Source organism: Pteropus vampyrus, unplaced genomic scaffold (genome assembly GCF_000151845.1).
Source record: "Pteropus vampyrus isolate Shadow unplaced genomic scaffold, Pvam_2.0 Scaffold523, whole genome shotgun sequence".
Taxonomy (NCBI): Eukaryota; Metazoa; Chordata; class Mammalia; order Chiroptera; family Pteropodidae; genus Pteropus; species Pteropus vampyrus.
Window position 1 is genome coordinate 385,998 of NW_011889304.1, and position 7,191 is coordinate 393,188.

General features: G+C 41.1%; 1 protein-coding gene and 1 long non-coding RNA gene across 9 annotated transcripts in view; one reads left to right on the top strand and one right to left on the bottom strand.

Annotated features, from left to right (window-relative positions):
- LOC105307869 (zinc finger protein 850-like) overlaps nucleotides 1-3,425 on the bottom strand; it is a 38,304-nt gene extending 34,879 nt beyond the window's left edge. For 4 of the 8 annotated variants that reach the window (XM_011383533.2, XM_011383530.2, XM_023525086.1 and 1 more), the window contains exons 1-2: nucleotides 3,296-3,425; nucleotides 2,425-2,483 (exon numbers count right to left, since the gene is read on the bottom strand). The gene's annotated coding sequence lies outside the window, so the exon portion shown is untranslated. Of the gene's footprint in view, nucleotides 1-1,139; nucleotides 1,223-2,424; nucleotides 2,484-3,295 lie in introns of all 8 variants that reach the window. The other 4 variants (XM_023525085.1, XM_023525083.1, XM_011383531.2 and 1 more) reach the window with 2 other exon arrangements.
- Nucleotides 3,426-3,789: 364 nt separating this feature from the next.
- Nucleotides 3,790-7,191, top strand: part of LOC105307872 — a 41,309-nt gene continuing 37,907 nt past the window's right edge. The window contains exon 1 of the long non-coding RNA XR_897257.2: nucleotides 3,790-3,921. This is a non-coding gene — a long non-coding RNA (uncharacterized LOC105307872). The remainder of the gene's footprint in view (nucleotides 3,922-7,191) is intronic.

Sequence of the window (7,191 nt, forward strand, 5' to 3'; positions counted from 1 at the left end):
TCACATGATTTCATGTACATGTGGAATCTAAAGAACAAAATCAATAACAACAAAAGCAGAAATAAACTCAGAGATAGAGATTATTTAGAGGGATACTAGATGGGAGGGTGGTTAGGGGGACAAAAAAAAGGCAAAGGGATTAAGAGGTACATATGGATAGAAAGTTGCAGAACAGACATGGAGATATAGAGTGTAGCATGGGGAAGATGGTGTAATAAAGATGTAAGGGTGAAGATTGGTACTAGATTTAGTGGAGTGATCACTCTGCGAGTTATGTGGATCTCTGATGACTATGCTATACAACTGAAAATGGTGTATTATTGTATGCCAACTATAACTGAAAAAAAAACCATTGAACTACACAATGTAAATACAAGCAACTAATTGTCTATTTTAATAAATACGAAAAAAAAAAGAGCTATGGAGAAAAATAAACTAGGATAAGAGTAATAGAAAGTGTGTTAGTTGAGATGCTATTTTATATAGGGTGGTCAAGAAAGTTTTTTCCAATTTGGAGACACATGAGGAAAGTCTTGAAGAACTGAAGGAGTAAGTGATGCAGATAACAGGAGTAAGAAAATTCTAGGCAGGGAAATCAGCAAGCTCAAATGCAGAGGGGGCAGAATTAAGTTACAAGAAAAGTTATAGAAGTCAGAGAGGTAACGGAGAGCCAGATCACATGTGACTATTTAAAGCACTTATAAAAACTTTGGTTTTTATTCTGAGTAAGATGGAAAGTCACAGGAATTTTTAAGTCAAGGAGTGACATAATCTGACTTACAATTTGGAAAACTCACTTTGGCTGCTATGTTAAAAAGGAATTTTAGGTAGGCTATGAAGGAAGTAGGGAGACTAGTTAGTAGGCTATTGCAACAGATCAAATGAGAGAGGACTGTGGCCTAGATATAATCCAGATGAACTTCCACATGCAAAGCTTCCAACTTCTGAGTCCCCCCTCACTCACCTAGGCACATCTTTCTCTCCACTACCTGGAACTGCTTCTTTGCTCCCAATAATAAAGTCTAGCTAGAATTCCAAATTGTAGACGTTTTATAATCTAATTAATTGCTGTATGAAATTTAGAATGTTGAACATTGCCTGTGTACATGTTGTCTGTCAATAATGTTCAATTATCTTACCTTCCTCCCTTTGCTCCTTCCCCATCGCCACCTTTACCAGAGCAACATGGGAGCACAGGTGTGTGGAGAAGAAAATCTCTGCCCTATCAGAGGAAGTATTCATGGTTGTGGTCATCAACTACTAGGTGGAAGACAAAATGCTAAATCCTGTTCAGAGGGATTTCTTTAGGGATGTGATAAAAAAGAAGGAGCCTAATTCTGCTCAGAACAGTTTTCCCCTATTATTCATAATCTGCTTAGGACATTTCTTTTCCTTCATGGGAATCTCCAGTGAGCTTCTGAAGAGCTTGACTCTAAGAATTGGTTTGACATTTAATGAGCTTCAAACTAACACAGTTCTCAAGCTCCATTATTGTGAGGACCTCGCATTCTTTTGGCCCTTTTACAAATACTTCTCTACCTAAAAAATAGAGGAGAAATTTAAATATAACAATTTCTGGAATATTTATATTTATTTTACTATTGCTTAATGTTAGTCATAATGAAAATGCATATGCTCTCATAGTTTTAATTAGCTGCATAAAATGTCATCTTATAGTGGGATTTATTTAAAATTTCCCCATTTATGAAAACTAATTTTGTATATTATTATCTCAAGGGTTGTCCCAAGGTATTATAGTCTCTATTTTTAAATCGATCCATGGTTCAACCTTTTTTATAACCCTTAATGAGTATCATTAGTCTTCCTTCCCTTTAGAAATCTAGTGATACAGTCCAAAGATTCCAGATTGAGAATCCTAATGAGGATGATTTGAGCATTTAATTCAAAATAGACCAAGAAACTGGTACAAGTGTTTACTCAGATTACTTGGCAAATCCTTGGTCCAACTGGTATAGCACTCTTTGATCAAGCCTCTTATCTTACTCCAAAAATACTGGCAAAGTGAATGAACTTATTACCTACTTGAACTAAGATTAACCAACACCATTCTATAAACTGCATGGTTTTTAATACCAGGACTGTGATGTGTGATGGTACATATGCACTAACCTTATTTTCAACAATTTAGTTGTTATGATAAAAGTTCTAATATTTGCCTCACTAGGCAAGCAGAGATCATAGAGGAGACTTGGCACACAAGAAAAAACTTGTCAAAATAATACTAACATGGCGGTGATAGAAAGGAAACTGGGCCCAAAGTCCCCATTATGTATCCAAATGGGAAGTACTAAGGACAAGGTCCCTTAAATGGAATTTTGACCATTGGGAATCGTCAGAAAAGGAAAAAAGTAATGCCCTGAAAAACAAGATTTCAGGGAAGAAAAAAAAAAAAAACCAAAGCACCTTGATCATGACCTTTGGATGTTCAATAACCATTCTTTCCTCTTCCTCTTAGTGACAGACTGTGGAAAGAGAAGACATTGATGAGATACTTGGCTTTTCTTGGAATCCCACACTTCTTGCAGCCCCTCTCCACCCACACAAGGTCAGGGAAGGCTGCAGAGTACAGTCCAAGGTAGGTACAGGACAGGGCTAGAATATATCATGAGCTCTCAGAGTTTCCTAGGTACAGAGTGGTGAAGTCACACTTACACAGTCACAACCCTCCCTCCCCCATGTGCACACCTAGTGCTGTACCAAGTCTCCTGGTTACTTATAATCCCATATAAACACCTAGGGGGCACACAAAGTGCCAATCGCACTGCCATAGGCTTTTCCTCATATCCACCTAACCAATGCCCCACAACCAGACAATCACAATCTCACACAAATCATAGGGAGTCACAATGCACAGCCACAGGCGCCTAACACACTCTCACACACACACTCTCTCTCTCTCTCTCTCTCTCACACACACACACACACACACACACACAGTGCTGCACAATCACATCTCTCTCTCTCTCTCACACATACACAGTGCTGCACAATCACACGCCCATCACAGGGATACACAGTCCCAACTGCACAATCATCGTCCCTCTACATCCCCGTGCACAATGGCGCACAGTCATGAAGTCACAATTACACTCCCATTCTGGGAACACATACAGTCACAAGCACTCCACTCCACGACCCAGAGTTCTCGCCACATACAGTTACAATCACACACCACAAAGTCACACAAATAACAATCACAATCTCTTTCACACACATACGATCTCTTCTCTTCAATCCGCTCCAAACACAAAAGGCCGAGATTCGGACTCCTCACCCTAGGCCTTCCCTAGTTCCGGTCCGCTCCAAACTGGCCAGGTTGCTGCGAAAACCAAAGGTCCTGCAGCAGCTAAACCCGGGGAACCAACAATCCCGCCATTATGTAAAGAAAGGGCCTAAATCCCGTGGGACGTAGCGCCAGCCCGCGGAGTCCTCTGGGAAATGTAGTCCTGAGGCGGACGACATGCTTCCTGATTTCTCTCAGCGCGGAAATAGGGTTTGAGTTCATCTACCGCTTCTCCTCACCAAACTCAACAACAAGGTGCTGGCGTGGAACAGCTCACAGATGGAGCGGGTCGGCGGGCTACAGCTGCCAGTGTTACTCATTCCCGGCAGCTTGGCTGTCGCCAGTACGCGCAAGACGAGTCTTCCAGTTTGCAGCAGTAGTTTCGAGCTGCAGAGCCTATGGGAAATGTAGTTCTGGTCAGAAAAGCAGGCACCCCCTCTCGGAATGCAAGTGAACTGATACTTATCAGCTCCAAGCCTAGTCCTGGCCACCGAAACTTATCCCGCAGCGCCCGAAAGATTTCTCGTCCTCGGAATGCAGAGGGGATGAAACATCAACCTGACATTTTCATCTTTGTCAATCCGTGAGTCCAGGCCTCAGCCTGAGCAGCGCTGACGGTGAGTGAAAGTAGAACCTGATGTTTCCCTCTGGACCCTGTTGAGTACCTGATGGAAGGAATCACGACCTTGGATGGGTGGGTGGTTGGGTGTGTGTGTGTGTGTGTGTGTGTGTGTGTCTCCTCAGATGAAGAGGAGGCCTCAGCAGAGGAGAGTCAGAACATGCTGAGTTGTGACCACAAGTGTGATTGGGTGCTGTGTATATGTGGATGTGGGTCGCCTTTTTGGGAGATCAGGGTTGTATCTGTGTATCAGACATTAACCTCTGAACCTCATGTTAGACATTTATAAAATGATAATAAGAGGGCATCTTTCTGGAACATCCATTTTCTGTGAAGGTTGAAAAAAAAACTATTATATGATAAACAAACTGGTTTTTATGTTAAAATAGGTATGTTTATTAAAAGGACTAGCGTACATATTCAACATGCTTTTAATTCTTTTTTATTTTTAATTTCAGTCGGCATACAATATTATATTTTAGGTCAACAACACAGTGATAATACATTTATATAACTCGCGGAGAGATCACAATAAATCTAGTACCCACCTGACACCATACATAGTTATTACATTATGGACTATATTCCTTATGCTATATTTTACATCCCCATAACTATTTTGTAACTACCAATTTGTACTTCTTAATCCCTTCCCCTTTCCACCCACCTCCCCAACCCCACCCCCCATCTGGCAACCATTAAAATGTTCTCTGTATCTATGTTTGTTCCTGTTTTATTTGTTTATTTTGCTCTTTAGATTCCACATATAAGTGAAATCATATGACTTTTGCCACTCAGGATGATACCCTCTAGGTCCATTCATGTTGATGCAGATGGCAAGATTTCATTCTTCTTTATGGCTGAGTAATATTCCATTGTATCTATGTACCACCTCTTCTTTATACATTGATGGACACCCAAGTTGCCTCCAGATCTTGGCTATTGTAAATAATGCTGCAATGAACGTATAGATTCACATGTCCCTTCAAAATAGTGTTTTGGTTTTCATTGGATAAATACCCAGAAGTGGGATTATTGGATCTTTCTTCGCCTCTTGTTATAGTCTTTGTTTTAATGTCTATTTCGTGTGTATTAGTATTGCTCCACCAGCTTCTTTGTTTGTTTCCATATTTATGAAATATCTTTTCCATCTTTTTATTTACAGTTTGTGTGTGTCTTTTGATCTGAAGTGAGTCTCTTGTAAGCCAGCATATGTAAGGGTCTTGTTTTCTTACCCATTTATCCACCCTCTCTTTTGAATGGAGCATTTAATCTATTTACATTTAAAGTAATTTTTGACAGATATGTAGTTATTGCAATGTTATTATTCATATTTTTAATCTTTTTTTTCTTCTTTTTCTTAAAGAAGTTCATCTCACATTTCTTGTAATACTGGTTGGTGTTGATGAACTCCTTTAGCTTTTTATTATCTGGGAAGCTCTTTATCTGTTCTTAAATTCTAAATGATAGCTTCATTGGGTAGAGTAATCTTGGTTGTAGGTTCTTGGTTTTCATCACTTTGAATATTTGATGCCAATCCCTTCTTGCCTGCAAAGCTTCTGTTGAGAAATTAGCTGACAGTCTTATAGGAGCTCCCTTGTAGGTAACTAACTGCTTTTCTCTTGCTGCTTTGAAGATTCTCTTTGTCTTTAATCTTTGCCATTTTAATTACGATGTGTCTTGGTGTGGACCTCTTTGGGTTTATTTTGCTTGGGACTCTCTGTCCTTCTTCGGTTGGGTTTATCTTGCTTGGGACTCTCTGTCCTTCTTGGGTTTGTGTGTCTACTTCCTTCACCAGGTTAGGGAAGTTTTTTGTCATTATTTCTTCAAATAAGTTTTCAGTTCCTTGCTCTCTCTCTTCTCCTTTTGGTACTCCTATGATGTGAATGTTGTTATGCTTGATGTTATACCAGAGTTCCCTTAAATTGTCTCTTTTTTGCGGGGGGATTCTTTTTTCTTGTTGCTGTTCTGAAATGGTGTTTTCTGCTACCTTGTCTTCTAAATCGCTGATTCAATCCTCTGCTTCATTTAAACTACTTTGACTCCCTCTAATGTATTCATCATTTCAGTTATTGTATTCTTCATTTATGACTGATTTTTTAATGTTTTCTATCTCCATTTTTATGTTTTCTGTCTCTGTTAAAGTTCTCACTGAGTTCATCTACTCTTCCCCTAAGTTCATTGCGCATCCTTATAACCGGTGTTTTGAACTCTGCATCTAGTACATTGCTTGTCTCCTTTTTGTTTAGTTCTTTTTCTGAAGCTTTGTTTTATTCTTTCATTTGGGACATGTTTCTTTGCCTCCCCATTTTGGCTACCTTCATGTGTTGATTTCTATGTATTAGATAGGGCTGCTGTTTCCTGGTCTTAGTAGAATGGTCTTATATAGTACATGTGTTGTGGGGTACAGTAGCACAATCTTCCCTGGTCACCTGAGTCAGATGCTCCAGGTATATCCCTTTAATGGGTTGTGTGTGCCCTCTTATTGTAGTTGAGCTTTGGTTGCCCTTTTGAGTGTCAACGGGAGAGACTGCCCCTCAGACTGATTGGTTGTGAAGATTGCCCAGTGAGGGGCTGTACCTATGGAGCAGGATTCACTTTAGCAGGTCTCTGGTGCCTGTTCAGTCTGCCCCTTGGGTGTGTTTTCCTCAGATGCGGTCCCAGGTGGTGCTTGGGCTTGGTCAAAAGTCAGACACTGGGCGGGCTGGCCCTGAGGCATCCTGGGAGGAGCCCTGCTTCAGGCCAAGGTCTGCTGCAGCCTGTGCGCTGCTTGGGGCCATCTGGCGTAAGCCACCAAGCAATCCACAGCTGTCTGCCACCTACATTGGGCATAGAGGTGCCTAAGGAGTCCAAGCCACGAACTGAGGCTGGCTGTCATTAGTGCTGAGCTTGGGGCTGCTCAGCAAGAGATATGGGGCACACTGAGGCCAGATACTGCTTGTTTGGGTTTTGTGAACCTTTGAGAAATTTTAGGAAAGTCCACAGCATGAGCCAAGAAAGGCTGTTTGTATAGAAAAGCCACTGGATTTGGCTTGGGTGCAGTCTTGGAACCACCAGGGTGGGGTGACCAGTGTTAACTAGGTTGATGGAGACTCAGGTATGGTGGTGGCCTGCATCTGCACACTGGGACAGTGCAGGGCTCAACATAGAAACAGTGGAGGCTCTGGGGAAAAAAATGGCATAGAAAAAAGAGGCTTTGTTCATCCCTCTTGCAACTAAGTCAAAGTTGTGACAGAAATACGGAGGAAACAGCAAACAAAGTCACCTG